This window comes from Lepisma saccharinum, chromosome 3 (genome assembly GCF_977018435.1).
Source record: "Lepisma saccharinum chromosome 3, izLepSacc3.1, whole genome shotgun sequence".
Taxonomy (NCBI): domain Eukaryota; kingdom Metazoa; phylum Arthropoda; class Insecta; order Zygentoma; family Lepismatidae; genus Lepisma; species Lepisma saccharinum.
In genome coordinates this window covers 118306806-118330654 of record NC_139231.1, presented here as the reverse complement: position 1 = coordinate 118330654, position 23849 = coordinate 118306806, and the positions used below count along the sequence as shown (strand labels likewise).

Here is a 23849-nt window from a genome sequence, read left to right as displayed (position 1 = left end):
CACTTGGGAGATCCCGACACTTTTAAGAAAAAACCCTCTCAAGCATGTGCTGCCACCTAGTTAACGGTCGAAAAGCACAACTCAGAAGTGCTTCAAGGTCTGTGTGTGCAATTGTTTGTCGACGGTTGGAATACCTGATTTTTGGGGGAAGAAATACCATCCGAAACTCTTTCTGGTGAGTAAGTCATAGTGTCTAAAGACCGTACTATAAGAATAGCATTGAAAACTGATGTATATTTTACCGATGTGTGTAAATTCATTAGATTTACAAAGTGGACGGTGGAAGGACCAAACACTGGTGAATATCGCTGTCTGCTCCAAAGAAGCGTGCACGTTCATAAGAGGCAGTGCTGCCATCTAGTTGGAAAAAATGTAACTCTGGGAGATTCCGACACCATGCTATGGGGAGATCTCGACATGTCGAAATGTCCCGAATCTTGCAATTTTCGGCAATGTCTCGTCTACAAAAGTTTTTGTTTCTCTTTCAGGTATCGGAAATGCCTCGAACATACCAATATAAAGGAATTCATGGCAAGTGGAAGCCAGAGGATATGGCGGCTGCGATAAAGGAAGTAACAGAAAACAAAATACCTCTTGCAACTGCGGCCAAAAGATGTAATGTTCCTAGAAACACGTTAAGAGCAAGGGTGGTAACGGGTATTGTGTCAAACCGGCAAACTGGAAAAGGAACAACACTAAGTGCTGCTGTGGAGCAACAATTGGTTGAACATATGCTATTGTTAGATTCGAAAGGATTTGGTATGACAATAAAGGATCTGAGGGAGATTACTTTCAAATTTGCAGAAAGAAACAATGTAAAACATAAATTTAATACCGAAAAGGGAATGGTAGGATATGACTGGGTGTACTCTTTCCTAGAAAGACATCCCAATTTGTCCATTAGAAAAGCACAAGGACTGTCTTACGCTCGTTCAAGAGGTCTTAACAGAGATGAGGTTCGAAAATTTTTCGACAATTTAAGGAAGATGTACGACAACCTTGAACTATGGGAAGATCCGGGAAGAATATTCAACGCAGATGAAACTGGGCTACAGCTGATATTCAAGCAAGGAAAAACTATTTCTCTCAAGGGGAAAAAAGACGTTTATCACGCCACGACGGGGGAAAAGGGTTCTACCGTCACTGCAATGGTTTGTAGCAGTGCAACGGGAAGTGCAATTCCACCTTTTGTGATCATGAAGGGTGTCCGACATAAACCCTCCTATGCAAAAGGGTTGCCGAATGGGGCATGTGTCTAGTTGTCTGAGTCTGGGTACATGACTAGTGAAGTATTTCGTCACTTTCTTGACCATTTAAATAAATACAAGCCTCAAGGGAAAATTCTGCTTATTATAGATGGGCATGCCTCTCATTGCAAGGACCCAGATGTCCTTGAGAAAGCTACAAATTTGGGGATCGAAATGCTCTGTCTCCCTCCTCATAGCACCCACAAGTGCCAACCGTTAGACGTGTCTTACTTCAGAAGTCTGAAACACTTCTACAATGAGGCATGTAGAAATTTCGTTCATCATCATCCTGGGAAGGGGATCACAAAGGACGATTTTGGAGAGATTTTTAAGCAAGCTTGGGATAAATCGGCAACATCAGGTAATCTTGCCAGTGGATTCCGAAAATGTGGGATTTATCCATACAATCCTGACATACTGGAAGACGATGTCTTTGAGTATCAACTGGTCCCTAGTGAAAATGGTGGAGTTCCAATCATACAGGAGGAAGAAATTGCTCGTGGTCAAGATGAACGATCTTCTTCTGGTAGTTCGTTTGCAGAGCTGTCTCCAGTACCAGTGACAGAGAAGGTTTCTAGACGGAACAGAAGGAAGACCCAGGAATCTGTCATTGTAACATCCGCCGAATACATTCAGAAACTTCGTGCAAAACAAGCCACTCCTCCATCCAAAAGGCGTCAAGGAAGGGCTGCACCCAGTACCTCGAAGGATCTCAAGAACAATGAAAATTATTGTGGTGGTTGTGGTGGGTACTACTTCGACGACACTGAAGGAGAGAAATGGGTGGAATGTATGGGGGACTGCGGTAAATGGTTCCATGAAGACTGTGTAGAAGATGGAAGTGAACCTCAGTTCACATGCCAACAATGTGCCTAGTTGAAACGTGGTCTGTGTCGTGTTTACCACGAGAAGCGATACATCTTCTGAAACTAGCGACAAGACGAGACACGCCATCTTTAGTATTTGCCTTCCGAGACGAGACGAGACGACAAGAGACATGTTTTTCAGGCGAGACAAGACACTCATTATAGCATTAGCAATGTGTTTGAGTGAATAACTCTTGATATTTACATCTGTTTTGAAAATGTTTTCTTTACTGTCGAGATCTCCCATAGCTTAGGGAGAAATGGACATTTTGTATACTTTTATTTTTATTGTATTTGTAACTTTTATTACATTCATGTCGTTTCCAAACTTTTAAAATAAGTCAATGGCATGTTCATGTACATGTATACAAAATGTAGTCATTAAATGTGCAAAAATGAGTCAGTTATTCCACGATTTATCTTAAGGTGTCGAAATGTCCCTGAATGACCCTAATATTTTTTTAGTATCGGGTAATGTTGAATATTTTCCGCTCCTATAATCTCCCAATTTAGTCGGGAAATAACATTATTTTTCCAGTTTTGAACGTTAGGACTTTAAAAATACCCCGTCCTGTTCCCTTCCCAACCAAAAAAATTGCGTCCCGCACCACTTGCACTTCATTAAAGATAGAAGAGAAATCATTAAAATCTCGATTTTCTCTCTAGTGATATGAGCAAAAATATTACTTTTCCTTTCAAAAAATGCTCGGTCATGGTCGAATAGGTTACACGTTACGTTCTTGAAGTACACACGAACTGTACTAAATTTTTGTGTAACCAGAGGAAATTTTTTTTTTTTTGTAACCAGAAAATTAAGTGCCGGTACTATTATTAATTTTCGTCTTTTGCAATGGAAATATTTTCAACATTGATAGAGAAGAGGTCCTAGGTTTGAACACCATGGTCAGGCAATGGTGTGTAATTGTGTTTGTCCCATCAGTAATTTTTCCAGTTTATTATTCACCTTCATCGTCATGTTTAACACAAATAGCAGAAAATTGACTTAAAATAACAATGAGCGTTTTGTATTTCTGCGTTCAAACGGGAACGAAACCGCATCCCTCTGACTCGCCCTGACTGAAGAAAGAAGAAAAAAAGCTCCTTTTGCTGTTTTTTATATGCCCGTACATCTCCCACTTTTTCACTTAAAAGATAAATGTATGCATCCAAAGATTTACATGCTTTAAGCGCTCTCGCTCTGTAGGAAAAATTACTTTCTATTAAATATGTAGGCTACAAATATCGCCAAATGCAACGACGATTAGCAAATGGATCTTATCCTGGAATAATGCCGTATTACTTCCTATATGTTCATCCAATTGATATGCAAAGGCCTCTACTTTGCCCTGATATATCTTATTCTCCTCGTCGTCAAGTGCTTTTATATGATCCATTTCATCCGGTATACAAAACAAGAAGAAAGGGCACAAGTACGCGCTTGAATTACCCGGCCGCCGTGAACCGGAAGTTGTTGTGCTACAGTTCCACAATCGATTGTGCCGTTCGATATGTTTTTGTTTACTCGTGGATAGCCCCTATACGTGGTCTGTTAGGAAAGTAATGAGACTGGCAACACTGTGCACGAACCGGCAATGCTGCTGCCCCCACCTTCACACGGCAGGTAGGTGAACGCTTGCCATTGACTCAGTACAAGTTTCAACTTGCTAAAGTTGCTACACGATTGTTGAGAGCGTCTGACGTGAAGTTGTGTTTGTGAGGTGTGTTACAAAAATGGACTGGCAAAAGTTTGAACAACGTTGTGCCATCAAATTTTGTGTTAAGCTTGGCGAATCCGCTACTGTGACTTATGAAAAATTACAAAGGGCTTATGGAGAACATACACTATCTAGGGCACAAGTGTTCAGATGGCACAAGTCCTTTTTAGAAGGCCGAGAACAAGTGGAAGACGCACAAGTCCTTTTTAGAAGGCCGAGAACAAGTGGAAGACGAACTTCGTGCGGGAAGACCTTCAACCTCAAAAGGATGACAATGTGGAAAGGGTGAGGTCAGATCGTTAATTGACGGTGAGAATGATCAGTAGTGAGTTAAATTTGAACGTGTGTACTGAATGACTTGCAAGACTCAGGAAAAGGGTTGCACGTGTGCGACCAGGCATTGCACGCACTTGGATGCTGCACCACGACAATGCAGCATGTCACAGTCTCCATCAATGTTTTTTTGGCAAAAAAAAAAAGCATTCCTGTGGTTCCTCAGCCCCCTTATTCGCCGGATCTCAGTCCCTGTGACTTCTTTTTATTCCCCTTGCTCAAAAACCACTTGAAAGGACGCCATTTTGATACTTTGGATAATATCCAGAAGAGCGTAACCGACGAGCTAAAAGGTATTCTAGCAGAAGCCTTCCAGCACTGCTACGAACAATGGAAACAACGCCTCCATCGCTGTGTATCTGCCCAAGGGAACTATTTTGAAGCGGGTAACCTTGATTTGTAAAAATAATAAAATTCATCGTTTACAGAAAATCAGTCTCATTACTTTCCTAATAGACCACGTATATCTTCCTTGGTCTGTTCTTTCATTTTCTCTCTCGTTCTCTTCTCTACATCTCAATCTCTCTCTGTGCGACACCTAGATCCTGAAATACTGGCTTCCTTGCAATGCGATGCATGTGTTGCCTAACTATACGGCGCTGAACCGACTTCAAAAGCAACTTTTAGACATGAAGTTCTGCTATCGTCGGAGAGTTAGGCAACGGGCATAACATATTGCAAGAAGCACCATTTCAGGTTCTAAGTGTTCCACTTTTATTGCCGGTGTCTACGTTATTTAGATGGGAAAGGTTCACCCGATGAGAACGACTCTATCTCTGTTTCTAGCACTGTAAGCCTTGATGAGATGTGGTCTCTTTCACAGTGAACCTGCAACCGTCTCCACTTTCTAATGGAAAATCTACTGAATTATGAAAGTTTGAGGGTCTTGTGATTCTGTAAAAATATATCTAAAATATCACCACAAACAATGCCATTAAACCATTCCTGTCATATAGCACTGGACGTTGTGGTAAAGACGTCATTATTTAACACAAAAAACGTCAGAATTACGTCCATTATTGTAATAAGAAAAACAAAGCTGCTGCGTGTAGGCAGGGTCCCCACACATTCTCGATCTTGGCCACAGTGGAGGGGATATGATCAGTACCATACTTCTGCCACCTTTACCTCCCAGGGTTGCCACTAAGTATACACTGATTAGAGATTTGGTGAGCCCAAGAACCGCTTTACGCAGTGATGTTGTTGGAAAAATTCCCACCCTGGAGCAAACCCTGCTATTCTGCGTCGCAGCCAGACTCCTTCCCGACTGGGCCATTGCAGCTCCCTCTGGTAAGAGAATTCGAATCATTTATCTCCTTAGAAAATGTTTGACAGAACATCGTCTCAATTAAGCAATAGAACAATAAGAAGGACGAAATCAGATATAATAATTTATCAGATGCTGGCAACCTTGTTGCCACACCGCTATGTTCGGCGAAAAGAAGGAAATATTGGACAGAAGTAGCTTAGCCTGAGAAAACAGAAGCTTGACTTTGAGCCGCCAATATTAAGGAAACATACTATAACCAAGGAATAGACCGCAGATTTTATACTCGATGAAAACTTACAGCAAGAAATCCTGCTCACGTTTTCGTTTCACGTACCGCCAGTTATTGGGCCCAAACCTACGTAAAGCTCTGAACCTCTTCAGAGCATGAAGTGGAAAACACAATTAGGTCAGGAAATGAACAAAGCCTGGAGGAGAAAGAAAAACGAAATTGCCTCAAAAGGGAGGAAAAATGAGAGAATTGCGAAAGAATCTCCAACGTAAAAGGAGTGGGGAAGCCTTTTTTTCGGAAAAGAGAAAAATTGGACAGATTGATGCTTCTACAAAAACTGCTGGAGAAAAGGAAACCAACAAAAAGCTGATGGACTTGGAGACTTGATGCCAGACAATGTAATAAAGCGAAGAAACAGGAAACCGATTTCTGATTAGGCGGAGTCAAAGAAATTCGCTAATCGGCTACAGGAAATGTGAGAAAGTCCTTCTCTCCACAACGTGAAAGTAATTCGACAAGTAAATCCAAAAATCACTGACACAAAATCAATGAATCCATTATATACATGAAATAGCAACGCAACCACATTACTTTCTCGCATAGTGACAAAAGAAATTCAAGTATCGGGTGGCCAGAATTAAAGATACCCAACTCAGAGCCCTCTGTAGCCTGTTTGAGCCATCGTAGAACTCTAAAATTTGGTGAATCCACTATGCAGACCATGGGGAAGAGGGTGGCGATAAAAAAAATAGTTAAATTTTCCGTCACCACGTTAAAATGTGGCGCTGTACTTCCATGATGGGTTGTAATAATGACGTAAACTGCTCCAATTAGTTATGGATTTGCCTTTACCTTGCAATAAACGAGAGAATATTTGCTCGCAACTTCCAGCCACTAACAAATGTCTTTCTGATTAATAACTTAGCTAAATCACTTAACGTGAGTGCTGAACAAAAGTTCGGAAGTGATCACCATGCCATTAAATAAGAAAGAACGTGCATTGCTGGTGAAGTTGTTTTATCAGATCGATAGTAATAGTGCAGATGCACTGCGAGGTTATTGAACACTGATGTACTGGCAGAACCAACAATAAAGATTTGTACACCGGACTTGTCTTTCAATATTCATGATTACAGCGCCACATTTCAACCTGGTGGAGGAAAACTGAACTATTCTTTTATCGCCATTGTCTTCCCCATGGTCTGCATAGTAGATTCACCAAATTTCAGAGTTCTACGATGCCTTAAACAGGCTACAGAGGGCTCTGAGTAGGGGAACTTTAATTCTGGCCACACGGAACTTGTAGTATTGCATATTAGTGACTATTAAAATGTATGAAAGAAGCTTAAGTTCTCTTTGGCCAACAACTTTAAATAGAAGCGTTAATCTTACACAAGAAGCAAAAGAGGTAAGATTGCGAGGCAATGAAACACAAAAATTAGCTATTGAAAAGCATTGAGAACAAAATGAATATTTAGAAGAAAAAAAAAGTAACAAAAATGAAGTTTGTCTCCTGAAAAAACAGTATGGAATTGTATCACTCTCTAAAGATACGCTAAATGGAGGAAAGCGAAACTAGATTATACTTTTATATATATATATATATATATATATAAATCACACACACACACAAATCGTAATACTCAAATTGCGTTATCAAACTTGGGAAAGCCTAAAATTGATTAACAATAGGCAAATTGAGTACGTAGAAGTGTTTAATTTCAACGAATTATTATCATGTTTCATTTATCAAGGAATGCAGGATGTATATACTACCAGAAGTTTGAATGTATGCGTGCGTATGATATTAGTACTTTCAACATAACTTGATTCCGGAATACAGTATTTAAAAATCAAAGACCTATTTATGACTCTCGTAGACAAGACATATGAATGTTACTTTGACCCATTATCCATTGTATAGTGTTTCTACTACTAATACTTATTACGCCTCCTCGATGGTGCAGTTGTAACGCTCTCGCCGTGTGATCATGGAGTTCCGGGTTCGATACTCCGTGGAGCAACATTGCAGTTGGTCTGATCACACATTAAACTGTAGGTCCTCTCCTGATTAGCCTATCTTAGCATAAAATATACTTAAACAAAATAAACTTATATTTATTCTACCACGTCCCGGGGGGCGCCGTGGAGTAGTCTATTAGCGCACCAGTCTGTGGTAGGTTCGATCCCTACTACTGGCAAAAATTAATTATTCACTTGAGGACGAGACAAGACGTGTTCTGTCGATACGTAGTGTTAGAAGAGGTAGAGGCTAAGTATGTAGTAGAAGCACTAGGTAACAGATAATGTCCAATTACCATTGCATGCTAATAAAGAAAGGCAATGTGACTAACATTCAGAGAATTATTAGAAATTACCGACCAGTCTGCAAATGAAACTATACATTCTATATCTACGAGCAATCCATCATTCTTCGTGTGCCGCCAATGGCTTAACACTGTGCGACATAATAGCATTATCGACATTCGTTGCCTGATGGCTGACGTGGAATAAATCTCAATTCAAAACGCTGAACGAGGTCATTCCTCGCCATTTGACTTCGATGCATTTGTAAGCATTGGCCAGAAAAATCTCTTCGCACGGCGGTGGATCTCACGCCGTCACGGGAGCACCGAATCCCCACTCCCACCCGATTTTATTTATTGAGATGGAAGGAAGATCGTGGTCGAAAATGGTGCCAATATCGATTTTGATCTCGATACTTTGCGGGTGAATAGGAAACCACGACCCTCGCCCAGGTCCCGTTTCATTGCCCTAACACATGCAACTCTTGTGGGAGAGAGTTGCAGCGTTGCCAGGACATTTTTATAAAAAGTCAGCGATGGTTTAATCAAAGATTACTGACTAAAATGTTTTCCAATCGGAATCGAATCAGGATCCACTAAATCAAGTTGACATGAATCTCATCATGTCTAACTGTAAAGGGGAACACTACTAACAATAACCGTTAACACTGAACAGAGTAAACAACAAGGAAAAGAATTTGACAAGAAAAGATAACACCGTACTTCAAGTTCTGGCAGCTAGAGAAGCATTTCAAAACATAATAAATTATATATCTGAGGGGGAGTTATACATAAAACTACAAAGTAATGTTTGATATTAATTAGAAAGGGGACTCTAAATGTTACTTGCAACAGTAATTAGTTACTGACAATTACATTTTTCGAAAATAGAGGGAAAAACAAAACGAGACAGAGTAAGGAATCACACAATAAGAATGAGCCTTAAAACTCAACATCCACAACAACAAATAGAGTTCTCACAGCTGAGGTGGTTCGGTCATGTTCATTGAATGAGTGAAGAAGGATACTGAAAACAGTCGGCAAGCTAAAGTAGATGGAAGGAGGCCGAAAGGAAGACCAAGACAGACCTGGAACCTAGATGGAAGCTGTTTTGAAGAGAAGAGGACTGGATATCAACAGAGCAAAAGTGATAGCCCGTGACCGTGATAGATGGTGAGCTCTTTGCAAAACCTCTATACCTGACGGTAGAAGAGTATCGACTAAGTAAGTTGTTCAAGATAAAATGTTTAAAAAATAATCTGCTGTATGCCAATATACACACACAGACAATTTTGTTTATTAGAAATCATACGCAGGCCTACATTTCCAATGAAATGTTGTATTTGTGTGCCTGTTATTTACCTTCTCTGACACTTTTTGGTTAATGACGACAATGAGGACGAGCTGATTAAATTAAACTAATCAAGATATACTTGAAAAGAAACTTCTATGACGAGGTAAGGCACGAAACCGGAAACTTCGGTAGCTAGATAGTGAGGTAAATTTTCAATGCGCTCGACCGCCAAGGCGGCATATGTTAAGTAGACCTGGAATTTTAGGTTTTTAATCTATTTTTTCCTTTACAGGTATGTAAGAAATAATAAGTTATGTCAGACTTTCGTTAAAAAACGCAACAACTGATGAAGTTTTATAGTGCCTAAAAAAACTATTTTTGCTTGTTAGAACCTATTTTAGGTTTATGCGCCTAAATCAAGTTTTTTTTTTTTAGGTTTTTATATATTTTGAAAGGTTTTACAGGATTTTTTTTGTCACAGAGGCATTTGCTTTGTTTGGTCACGAAAAAAATCAATGACTAACGTCTTTGAAACTTACTCTCTGTCGATTTCCCTTCCTCCAAGTCCATGGTGATTTTTCAAAGCTCTAAACAAAGCAAAATGTCTGGTGCCACTGTTACCTGTACAATCCAAAGTGGTCTGATCTGTGTGGTCTTGCTCATTTTCGAGTCACCTCGGTGCTTTGTGGCATTGAAACATTGAAGTTTGCACCTCTATTGGTGAAAGATTATTTACAGCATATACTGTAAGATGATCCTCACAGACAAAATTGCGGAGTGTGTCTGTGGATAACATGAAAAAAGATTTTTGCCTAACTATACGGCGAATAATGGATCTTAATAGCAAATTTCCAATGGTAAGTTCTGCCATCGCCGTAGGGTTAGGCAACACACATAACGTTATGCAAGATAGTGCGGATTTAAGGATATAGGTGTCCCATTTTCATGAATTCAATCAGCATTTTTCATGAATTTTGTACCATTTTAAGTTTATTTGAACCTACTTCAAGATTTTTCGAGCCTAACTTAAGATTTTTAGAACCTAAAAATCCTAGGTCTCATGATAAGGCTCAACACCGTACTGTATTGATTAGTATTCATGTGAACTGACGCCGATTTTCGGCTTTTTTTTTTTTTTTTTTTTTTTGGTTAGGCGAATCTCGACAATGTGGATGGCTTGTTGAGAGAACCGTGAATGAAAGAGCAATCACAAAGAAACATTCACGTCTTACCTTTAGCTTCGTAGCACGATTTGCTAACCACAATGCCACCAAAGTCTGCCGGTACTACATTTATGAACGGGGAAGTCATATAAAGAAAACAATCTATGCACACAATATCCCATCTCGTTTTCGTTTTCTGGTCGGGTTGGCTTCTTCACCACCACTCTTCTGTCATCACCATTATCAACTCTTTTCCATATATTTTCACTCCTTCGCAATTTATTCCCACCGTTTTGCCTGTAGTTTTTCTCTGCCTTCCTTTACGTTTTTATATGATTTTCCTTGGTAGGTTTTCTTCCCTCTCTGTCCATATGTCCGCATCACCTCATAGTTGTCCTCTGTATCATGTGTTGCTGTTTTCATGCTATGTTCTGATATTTTCATTATGAATCTGGGTTTTGTCTTGCCAACTATTCGCTATGTCCCGCACCCCTTTACTCATCTTCGTTCCCCATTTCTGAACCACTCACTTTAGTGTACCCTTTTACTCTATATTGGATCCTTGATAAATGTTTGTAGATAATCTTTTCTGTTAGTTGCTGACAACATATAGAGGTAGGGGGAGGCTTTATCAGGTATGTAAAGTACTACCTCTGCACATTTATGATTTCTTATTCCAATCTTCTCACTGTTTCTCACTTTGTCCCTTGACACTACGAAAATTTCACTTTCCTTGCACCGAATTCCAAAGCCCATTTCGTCTTTTCACTTCCACCCATACAATTGTGTTCTTTTACTTCTTTCTTGACTCCCAATATAGATAGCTTAGCTAAAATTGAATAGAACAAAAATTATACGCAATAACAGCGATTTCCTCAGTGATACTTTTATACAGTCTGGCAACACTGAGAGGGGATGTTCCGAGTTGGCTCCGGAGCACACACACAAAAAAGAGCCCAGCCTCCTTTTCATTGTGGATCCCACGACACGCGGAGATATAAACGCACCGATATGAAGAGTCATCTTCAAAGAGACGGTAGTTTTTTCTTTCTTTCTTCCACCGAATCATCTATTAATAGCAGTACGTGAGAGTATATGAGATTCCTTTCCCCCACCGCCGTTTCCATCACGCCGTTGTTATCGGTGGTCGAATGGGGAGCAAGGCCCCCCGCACAAAGGGGAGCTCTGTTATCGTGATTATCTGAAGATGGGCACGTACGAACACTATATTGTCGGCGGATTTCCTTTCGGCAGGGTAGAGAAGGGTGCGGTTCCGTATTTCATTTAGGTGAGAAGGCTTCTACTAAATGACAGACTAGCTGGAGAAGAACGCACCTTTTTTTGTATGGTGTTCTTTATGGTAGTGTATGATTTCGTAGCGAATTACTCTTGGCGAACCGTTACGTAAACGCGCGCGCGCGCGTAGGCTATGTGTGTGTGTGTGTATGAGAGTAATTAATTTCGCATATTTTACTTCGCTTCTCTGCGACTTTTAGCTAATGGCAAAGATGAGGATGACTGATGACATGATGAAATTGATGCCCATGTCCAAGCCGGGACCCCTGGCGTTATAGGGTGTTGTGATAACCACTCCGCCACGGAGGTAGAGAAAGAGAAGCAACGTTGGCCCAATCGCAAGCGCATCTGACTGCCACGTGAGAGACTCGGGTTCGATTCACTGGGTGGAGGATCTCTGGTTCCGGTAATGGCTCTGCATGAAGCGGCTCTGGTACTCATTCAATCTCTGATCAGAGTACGTGAGAAACAAGCATGGGGATTAAAGGTGGACAAAGCGTAACGCTGATCACATCACCTCGATTACGAGTTAAAAAAAAAAGCGCTTGAGAATGGTCAGAAGTTCAAGATTGTAAAGGGACCTGTTGGAAAGGTTATAGGTTTCGTTTGTCTGAAGACATTGAAATCGGCACATACCTAGGTATATTCCGAACACTTAACATTACATGCACGACGGACTGGAGGGTTCAGCCCTTGCAACAAATGGTGAGAGAGACGACTGTGTCCAATGCAAAACGATTAAGGTGGCAGAGGGGAAGAAAATATTTTCTGGGGGCAGTCACAATCAGTATACACGTAAATACCTTATAAAAATGCATATTTGGACTAAAAGAGCATTCATATAGATAGTTTTTTCCATTGCGGGAGGGACGGGGTCGACCAGAGAGGGATTCGCTTCCTTGCACCGGCTCTGATGACGTCACTGTTCTACGATGTTGAGGTGTGCGTGTGGTGCTTCACAACATTGAGAGTACCGTCCATTTTCATTGAGAACCTTTGCCTTCTTTACGGCGCTCCTGCCTGGAGCAGATGCTCACTGAGCGAGTAGGGACACCCTGCGTGAGCAAGTTCTCGGCATGCTTGTTCAAACGTAATTGAGAACATGATCCCAAAAACTACTCATTTTCATCATCCGAACCAATGTTATGATACTGTCCGATGTGTACCACGCATAAATATACACATTCTTCAACTCTCCCTTTTCATATGTGCTACGAACTCCCATCTCCGAACTGCATTTTCTTTCATCTTAGAAGATCTTACTTTATTGTTTGTTCTGGCCATTAGTACCAATTCGTTCAAGCTGGCTGCTTCGCCAATTCGTGCTGCAGACGATAGCAAATTAGCTTCCCTCTGTCTTTCCAGAACCCCCCGGGTCCGTCCATCAATGATTTGACGTTAATTGTACAAGCTAAGACTCTCTGCTGTGGAATTTTACCCTCCATTGTCTTTTTTCCGGGGGGGGGGGGGAGAAGTACCAGTAAAATTAGTAGTTCCAGTCGGAACAAGAACAGTGCAATTTTCTTTTGTGTTGTCCCAAGTTCACAAGTTCTAGGATATTTTCTGTCTCAGTGTGTATGAGTAAGATTTCTTGATGAAAAAAGTCCTTACTGAAGATTTAGGATACACTCAGCGGTCCCCCTCTTTTTTTTTTAAAAGAAAAAAAACAAAAAAAAAAACAATACCACCTCTTTAGCTTACAGAAGAGTTGCAATTCTTTGATAAACTGAATCGGGAAAACTCGGAAACGATCCAAGGATGTGCCGTTTCACATATATTGTGTAAAATATAGCAGCGCTTGTATACCTCTCAGTGTTGAGTGATGTCTTCGAGCAAGCTAAATTTCAAAGACGTTGGCTTCAGATCTGGCGACTGAGGCGGTCGCTGAATATTCCTGAAACCAGTTCCTGACGAGCTCTGTTTTAATAGTGACAATATAAATAAAATATACCAAGATGATAATGGAATCAGTTTACAAATTACATTACAATACCAAGTGTCTGATATTCACCTAACGGAAATCTATGTAGCAACATAGCGAGTTCATCGGTTCATTTCATAGGATCGGTGGCGCCAATTTATATCGACTCATGGGGCTCGGACCCACCGGATAATTTGTTTATCAAGGTACTGGTTATCGTTGGAGAGTGCTTATTGAAATCACCGATTCGACGCTTCCTGTCGAATGAGTACCATATTACAGACGCATGATCTCATACTGAGCGTAAAGCTCTCGAATTAAGACACCAAGTATTTATATGCTAAATTCATGACAATAAAAATTGAATTGTATGTAGGCCTAACCCGGAGATCATAATGGCGAGTAAGTGTTCTATGTATTTTCTCTTAGAGAAAAAGTTAAGTTACAGAGTAGAAAAACCTATAGGTTTATATAATTATAATTTTTACACTATTTCTATTACGCTACACCTTGCTGGCAATTTAATTAGGTGATTTTTATTACTAAATTATTGCAAAACCATTGTTTTCGATCTCCGATTTGGTATTTTCAGTGTGCATATTATTTGTACTATCTGTTGTCAAATCGATATTATGAAAGTTAATGTAATGATCCATTTGAGGGTAAGGGGCTATGGCTTGTATTAATTCTTTGTATAAAGTTATGGAACAAGTTTTTGAGTTGAGCCATCCCAATGTTTTTCAGACGATAATTACAAAAAAAAGAGAGACTCGAAACGAGTGATATGGTAAAATAAGATATTCTTTAAAGTATTTCATGCAAGGAATTTCAGGAGAACGTGGCGAAATGATATGTTAATACACGAATGACAACAGAAAATTACACAGTACATAACATCCTGCTCTCTGGTACGTACAGTGGGATACATGAATATTATCGTGCAAATTGTTCATCAGCACGTTCGTGCACTTTATTTGACCCAATAACAGCTTCAAGAATTAAAATAAAACTCAAAACAAGCTGTTGACAACTTCTGCACCAGAATACATGAAAAGTCATCGCTTAAAAACACATACGGTGCGAGAGAAAAATTAATGAAAATAGTCAGGGACAATTTGCAAGGTAATACTCATGGATCCCCTTGTACAAGGCAAGCAAAGAGGTTGTATTTCAATTGAATTTAACAATCTCTTCGTTCAACCACCACGAATTCAAAATTTCCTTGCCTCCGCAGTTGTTTACACGAGTGGCCCTGTGACCTGTGTCAACAAACGCATTGGTTACACAGAAGGAAGCGGCTAAGAGAGGGGAGGGGAGGGGAAGAGAAGCAAAGGGAGGTATCCGCCGGCCCAGCCACATCTCGGAAACTGAGAACGTTTGTTGCTTAGCAACAGTCAACAACACGGCAAGACCCAGTATATCTTTACAACGGAATAGTTTTGACACGAGGCTGAATATATCGCATAGTCAAAGTTTTATTTATTTATTAAAACACTGAAGTTTCCAAAAGAATGAGATGGAGGGAGGGGGGGAAGAATGGCTCGACCGTATTTGATCTATGAAACGTGTTATCGTGCATCTGTGTGTGTGTGTGTGTGTGTGTGTGTATATATTAGACCTACACGCCATACACGTGTGTTTGCGGATTGCAAACCCGAGAAGGATACAAGAAAGAGACTGGTAATATATCAGATGTCACGTGAGTATTAAGGCGTGTCCGAACATTTGTGCGTCCTTTTGCACGTATCTAGGGATAGACTGTTTCGTCCGCATTAACCGTGATTCCCGGTTGCAACAGACATGCACGCATTCTCTTGCTTGGTTTGCGTGTAAGCTTTGTTTGCAGCCCAGAATTCAAGATACAATCTGCACTTTTCATGTCTCAAACAATCATATTTGGTGCAAAATAATTTTGTTCCTAGTTATATTCTGCAAGAAAGACGTACAGTCAGAAGTAAAGGCGAGTAAATTCCTACACCGGGGATCGAACCCGGCACTCCTTGATTACAAGGCAACGACGTTACCACTACGCTATCCGGGAGCACGCAACGGTCCCACATACATAAAAGTAGAAATCTGAATATAGGATATTATTTTGCCGTGCCGCAAATGATCTCCCCCATGAAGAAGAAGAAACAAAAACCAAAGTTTTATTAGTATTTTTCTTATTTTACCTCGCTTCTCTGCCTCCATATACGTACTACGACAATGAGGACAAATGGTGATTAGATGAAAATGATTGATTGATTTGGTTTATTTTACTTCGCTTTTTTGCAATTTTTGGCTAAAGGCGAGGATGAGTGATGATATGATGAAGGGACATTCACAAAGAACACCCATGCCTAGGCCTGGATTTGAACCCGGGACACCTGGCGTCGTAGCTCCTCCACGGAGGGCAGCTAGATGAAACATAGTTAATAAGGAACGTGACATCCTTAAGCCTACCTGGACTGGAACCAAGAACCTTCGAGGCGAGATTGTGAGTCGACCGCTCAACGCGCTTAGCCACCATGACCTGGGAGGGTTCAACGGAGCTTCATTAGACCAGTCTATTCTATTAGTCTTTAATCGCTCACTGGCAAGTGTTCGTTGCACGCAAGTGTATGTGCAAATACCTTGTGTGATATTCTTCCTCCCCCAAAAGAACACAATTGAAATGCAAAGCCATATCTTACCATTATGACAAAAACGATGGGGTAATTGTGATATCTTACGAAGAAAAATAGAAATGGAAACTTTAGTTTCTTTTCACCCCATCCTTATCCAACCTCTCCCTGTCATTTCCTCTCTCTGTGCTACTTTTTCCTTCTCCTTTCCCGGATCTTTTTCTTTTCTTTTTGCTATACGTTTGACATGGAGGATAGAGAGAATGTGATACGCTTCATTTTCATGAAAGATTCAGCATTCGCTTCCACCAACTCGGCATGTTTTATGCACGGTAGGTTTCAGAAATGCCAGTCAAGGGAAATGCCTATGTGTTGACGAGACAAGCCCTTTCAAGGGTTTATTTTCTAGGAAACGGGAGATGGAAGGGGGAGGGGGATTGTTTCGCATCCAGACAACGCTGCGAGGAGACAGAAGAACGGTCTCAAGAGAAGGTCAACAATACTTTACACGCTCATTAATATCAATTGCGAGGGTATTCAGTGAATTGTACCTCCAAAGAATTTATAAACAAACAGTCTGTGGTTGCGGAACAGGCATCAACAAGCATGAAGATTCATTTCAGCAACACCACAATGTTCCGCCTGTTTGTATTTTAGCAGGTAGAAGTTAAGTTAAATCCCTTCGCATAATTTTACTACCGTTCCCCTGTAAATCTTGGCTCCACCCTTTGGGAATTTCCGAGATAATATTACATCAGGAAAGTAAAAGCTAAGTACGTTTTGAAATTGTTTGCTACGTGAACATACGAGGGATGATCAAAAATTGCGTGATCAATTTAAGAAATTAAATTAAGTTCCCCACAATTTATTTCACTTTTAAATAAGCAGTCTCGCTTGTTGGTGAAGCATAGAGATGGAGACTACAGAAAACTGACAGAAACCACCAAGCTCTGCAACAGACGGAAGTTCATAATGGTTATATATTCTATGTCCCTCACGCCAAGTACAAAGTAAAATCTGTCTGACTCCCTCATAGCCGAATTGTCTTTGCTACTGCACTTCGTACGTGTGGTCCTGGACTCTATTCTCAGGGGTGCTCCCAAAACTATTACATTGACCAAGCAACGTGAAGACAATTGGAGAGTTTACTTGAAAAGGAGAAGTAGTGGTCTCCGTTCAAGAAAGCCAGATGACAGTGGCGATGGGATTCGATATGTTGGCCAGACATCAAACAATGAAAAGCGTTTGAGAGTTAATTCAGATTCTCGTTACCGAGAACTTCATCCTAGTCGTGACCTGGGCTTGTGTGATAACCATTTATTGTATTCACAAATTCAGCCTCAACGGTGAAAGGCGACTTAAAAAGTAAAATCTAAAACGAAAAGTCCTTTGGTAAAACTTGGTTCTCAAAGTGCTGTCGAGCAACAGAGTTTAGTTTAGCATAAAACTACTAAAAGCACACCAATTATTACCTAAGGTGCGTGCAAATGTGTTTCGATATATTGATTTTCACACTGTAAATAGAACTAATTAATTTCTGAACATAAGAAAATAAAATTCTAAGTAACGAAATATCACATTTACAGACAAATAATGTTAAAACAAGGGTGAAATTAGAAATGTTGGTAAGTCAGCGTAAAAAAAGGGAGTAGGAGGAAGGGGGGGGGGGGTAGGGGCAACCAAATTACACCGGAAATATACCTTACTGCGCGCGAAAGTGCCAAACCCGCAAATCAGTTGCGGTGAGAAATGCAGAGGAACTAGAGCGAAAGTGTCGAGTTATGCTGGAAGTAAGTAATAAATTACTAATCACCTTCGGCCAAAACTTTTGATGGCAACGTTAATTAATGCAGATAACAACGCTCTCCCTACTCCGCAAGAAACTCATTCTGGTCTGACAGGTTAATTACTCTATTCAAAAGGACACGGGACAAGGGGATAAGCTCCACCAAAGTAGGACAAATTGAAATACTTTCTTAGCCACCTCGAAACATTCCTCTCCCAACACACATTTCACGCTTCGGTTTTAACCTCAAACAACAAACGCGTCAATTTCGAACATGCTTTTTTACTGTTATGACAATGTTCTTAAATTTTAAACTTTAACAATTTAAATAAAAACATTTTTTCTCAAAATGTTTTAAGGTGCTTCAAGTTACGTAATTTACGATATTTTTTTAAGTTCTCCAGAACACTAGTTTACCCTCTTGTCGGTTTTGTGCATAAAAACAGGAAGATACCTGAACAATTACTGTGTACTAAGGGATATTTTACAAAGTTGCAATTGGTTTCAAGAGATTTCATTTCCACAACTATACATTCTAGACATCTCGGACATTTCTAAATGAAAGTTTTTGTTTATGCCAGTTTCATGCAGTTTCCGACATGCAGACATGTAACCACCCAGTACTCTTTTAACACCATATGCCAGTAAGTCATGATGGTCCCAAACTCTTAAAGCATCGAAACAAATCGTAATAAATCATGCCACTGATACTAAACGGAAGAGCAACGGAAACCGTTACCGATTAAGTGTAGTGGGCGGGCCTTTGGTTAAATTGGTTCCCAAAGTGTGAGCCGCGGAGCCCTGGGGTGCAGTGGTTGGCTTACAGGTGCGCCGCGAAATGTTCCAATATTTTCCTGAAATGACACTTATTCCAAACGTGTGCTTATTTAGTACTTTTTACATATAAAATGTTTCTGAATTTGAAATGTGTGTCTATATTTTAACTTAAGGCAAGTAACCTAACCACACTAACTGAGCGCTTCAAGTGGTAGATAGTCCTACATTCTGACTTGGGCGCCGCGGGGAAATCTTGAAACACTAAGGGCGACGTGCAACGAAAAAGTTTGGGAATCTCCGAGTTAAAACAACAAACCACATCGGTGAAACCGGATGTACTTGACCGCTTACGTTAAGAAACGTATGCAGGGCAACAAATGGACGTCACCAAAAATTGAAATCGTCGTCGCATCGTAATCAAGGGGGTTGATACGCTTTGTTAATTTTGGCTATATGTAATATTTTATTTGTTTTCTGTTAATTTCACTGAAATCTGTTTGATTTATTTAATGGCTGTAACATTGTGGTTTGTGTTATCAAATGTATAGTTTCTAGACTTATGTGTAATTAAAAGTGGCATCGGAAGCCAAAGTCATTTCCGGTTAATAAACATTAGTAAAACTGCCCAATCTTTTATTGATTCCGTGGCCAGGACAACGGTGCGAAAAAAGACGAAAAGTAAGTTATGTTGAGTTGCGTGAGATGTTAATTTTGTGAAAACACTGTTATAAAGAAAAATCCGCAGCTTAATTGAAATGTGTTTGTATTTGTGAATATCGTTGTGCTATTATGCAGTGATTGTTTAAAGGTAAAATGTGTTATTAAACTTGTAAAATGGCAAGAAGCAATTTATTTTCCTAATCGTACGTCCTGAGAATGCTCAGTGTAGCATAACATAAAAGAGAGTCCCATAACTCAACCGTACAAGGGGATTGGGTAATTACGGTGACGTAATCCAGTGGAGATCACCCAAAAGGAACGTCACAGGGTCCCGGGTTCGATACCCGGTGGAGGCACATAGTGGTTCGGATTCCACTTTAAACTGTAGGTCCAGTCCCGATTAGCTTTATTGTGCACAAAGTGGACTTAAAACACCAACTCAAAACACACCAATATTTGAAATAAACCTCTCAACAAAAACTTGAAAAAAATAAAAATAAGTTTCTATTTCATGGATTGTAATGTTAGCGTTTAAACTTTTGGAAACAAAAATTTTGGAACTTCACCATAACTTTTATGACAATGAGACGATAGAACTTCTAAATCTAAGCGAAGAAAACGTTACATTAGAAATTGAGTATTTCGAAAGAATTCACAACATTTGGGTGCTTAACAATTGTTGTAACAGAAGTAATGTTGAATATCACCGTAGCTACGGAATATCAGTAGCAAACATCACTTGAACATGCTATACGCAATTTGATATTACGATCAAGCATAACCGGTATGACATGAAATCACAATTTGCTGTTTATTAATGCTGTAATCAGTATCAATACATAATAAGATATTCAAAGTTATGGTATCAATATATTTATTAACGTTTAAGGTCTGCAAATTCTGTTAAATAAAACGATTTCTTCCAAAAATCCAGATGTTATAAATTTAGCACAATGTACAGTCACCGGCAATAAAAATGAAAGACCCACATCCTGAAATATTCGCTTCCCTGCAAGGCATTTTGTGTGACCTAACTATACGGTGATGGTAGAAGTATCTATTGTATATTTGCTATAAAAATCCACTTATCGGCGTAGAGTTAGGCAACACACATAACACCTTGCAGGGAAGTAAGTATTTCAGGATCTAGGCCACATTTTTATTGCAACCGACAGTATATTATTTGCACATGTAAGCCGATTACATTACTTTCAATGATAAATTTTATGGGTATTAACCAAAATATTAAAAAGTCTGGCATTTGGATCTGGAGCTCCTGGCCTCTCCGCGAGAGCTTAAATCAAGTACTTTCCTCTTCAACGATAAAAAAAAAAACATCATTTCGTAAAAGAGAATGTGCGGGGTTAAAAAATAACGGGAGGTCGATCGGAGCCACAAGGGAAGAGTTTGGGTTTTTCGAGTTTCCAAACCACTGATTTCCTATGCTGCTTTGCTTCGCCACTGAATCTCAATGTTCTCCTTGTACGTTTTCTTCTCTTGGCGGAGGGGGAGGAACCTAAATTTATTCACCCCAAAGGCAACAGGAGCAGCTGGTTCGCTGGACCGTTATTAAGTGATAAGCGTAGGGAGAATTTTGTTCAACGCCCTACCACAAGAGACTTCGAAGAAAGCCTTGACGCCTACTGGAACTTAAAAATGCTAGTCACTTGCCCATCCTAAAGAGTTGTGTAACACTTTATGCAGGGATGTTGTGTGGGTTGGCTACCATTCAGGATGATATTTATTTCCATTAGGTTTGATTCGTTGATTTGGTTGCGTTTTTTTGGCTAATCACGAAGATGAGGATGAGTGATGAAATTGATGAAGGGACACTCACAAAGATAAACACATAACCGACCGAGATTCAAATACGGAACTTTCGATGGCGAGATCTCTATTAGTTCTGTTCACTGATTAGAAGTATTCTTTGTAAAAGTATTTTTTTATTGCAGTGTGAACCTTGCTAATTCAGAGAAAGCAAAAACCAAGAATATAATTTAAACCAACTTTTCTTCTACCTCGTTTTTGAAGTTTTAGGGAACACTGTTTCCATTCTATACGGAAGTTATTTCCGAGGAATATAATAATCTAAGGAGACACTAGCACGAGATGCATTTTTCAATCTGCCTGCCAAGCGGGAGACCTCGGTTTGATTTCCGGGGTAGGTGGATTTTTCCAACAATGTACGGAGCTACTCAGAGGTTCACTCAGGCTATAATAAGTGGGTACCTGAGGGTATTCCTGGGGGTTAATGCGGCTGGAGCATGGTGCTGATCATATCACCTTCACTTCCCAATAGGCAAGATTGTGAATGTTTGGAACCCTACCTCTACGGCACGTTGTAACATGCAGGGAGTAGGTTTACCATTTAACAGTATTATTTTATCCATAATGAAAGTCGCTCCAGAACCATATTTCATACAAGAGAATGCAGCTTAATGTAGCACTGTATAGTCCAAGTATAGTCTGTCGGAAGATGGTCTAGTTTATTCTAATATTGCTTGCCGTACAATAGGGCTTATAATGACTAAGCCTTTTTCTTTCTGCTAAGCTAAAACTTGTCCCCCAAAAAGTTATCACGGCATATACAACTTGATCAAGACGAATTGATCGTGGAACCCATCCTCAATGCTCACTGCCATATCGGTCGTTGTCCCTCATGCACGAACACAAGTAAGCAGACGATAACAAATGTAAATTTATGCTAAAGACAGAGTCCGCCCTCATTTGCTGAGTGCATGAATATGCGGTGCCCAGTGACCTCATGATCGATTACAGAAGTGCGGTAGTTGTAAGGGCCGTTTCTTGCTCGGTGGCAATTCAGTACTTCAAGCCAACCGTAACCATAACTCATTCTCCGTAAACGAATTGACATTAATGGTAAATGACTCACTCAATCTACATATGATGAGGAAAAGTAAACACTACACGGAAAGGAAATATATTCTCAAGATTTACATCCAGAGTGCCTTTAATTAATTATAGTACTAATAGGAGAACTGACAAAATTCCAGCACTACATTCATATAGTAGAACATCAAAGAAAAAAATATGTCCAGACTGGTAACCTCTACACACTAAGAGCATTAATGGGTCTTTTACGTGAAACTTGAATATTTAAAGTATTGAGTAATGGTACCTTGCATAACCTTCCTCTAATAAAGATATAAAGTCACATTTACCATAAGTGATATTGTATAGGGGTTTATTAAACGATGGCCATAAAGACGTCCACATTTTCAAATCGTTAATTGCGGTTTTACGTGTTATATCATTTTGAATAAGAGCTATTGATTATTTGTCATAATAAAAATAAATTCGTATTTCGTCATGCCGAATTAATATGATCATTATTATGCTCGGTTTCAGGTTAATCAATTAACGGCCTTGTGGCCGAGCAAGTTACGTGGTCGACTTTTCATCTCGCCACTGAAGTTCCCAGATTTCATCCCGATCTGGGTATTCCTTGCGAATGTCAATTTCATCTTCATCACTCATTGTCATCACCTCTATCCTAATTTTCGCGATAGTTAAAAGTGGCAGGGAAGCGACGCAAAATAAAAAAAAATACTAATACATAGGTTAACAAATTAAGCTGTGTGAATTAATGATAAATATGAAAATTATGGGAAAACGATTGTAGATAAATACGTGTAAGTTTCGAGCTTTCGAGCACGTTTTTCAAGTGTAAGATATAATAAAAGGTTAGCTTGAATAACTAGCATTTATCTTTGTTGATAAACTTCAATGAAAACTCGAATTACGTGAAGAATCGGTCAAAAAGACATGAGACAAGTTTTCCTTTAACCCTAGACCTCTCGAATAAGGGATGGTGGTTGGAAAAAATTGGCAGTCACTGCCTTAAAATGCAAACCATTGCAGAATACACATGACAAATTCATTTCATCATCGTTTTTCTCATTGTCTACTCCGTTTCGATAAGCCATTCGGAAGATCCGCCTTTATGAATTCCAGTTCCACTCTCACTTTATCGACCAGCCGAAACATCCAACTCTTCCATTTTTCAATGCCTTTCGCCGAGCGAGTATGACAAGCGGAAACTACTGAAATATTAATTGGCCTTCCTTTTCGGGGAGGGGGAGGAGCCGGCGTGTCAAAGCTACCTGTCTCGCCTTTGTTGATTGAGGTCGGGAGCCCCCGGGGAAGGAAACAGTGTTAGGTAATCGATGCTGCAATGTTTTGGAATACTGTCTCGTGGTTTACGCTTGTCTCCGGCACATGCATGCAAATACAGCAATAACAAATAGCAAGGGAATCAAACACACACAGGCTGCTAACTACACTTCCTGGTTACAAACGTTTGAAATGGTACATTGTAACGTAGGAGACGTTTCTTTTTAACGTCTTCGAAATACACTA

At 39.9% G+C, this 23849-nt stretch overlaps 1 protein-coding gene across 3 annotated transcripts in view; it reads right to left on the bottom strand.

The window, feature by feature from the left end:
* The window catches only part of LOC145985356 (protein kinase C-binding protein NELL1-like), a 197763-nt gene that overhangs the window by 73809 nt on the left and 100105 nt on the right, over positions 1-23849 (bottom strand). The window lies entirely within an intron of this gene.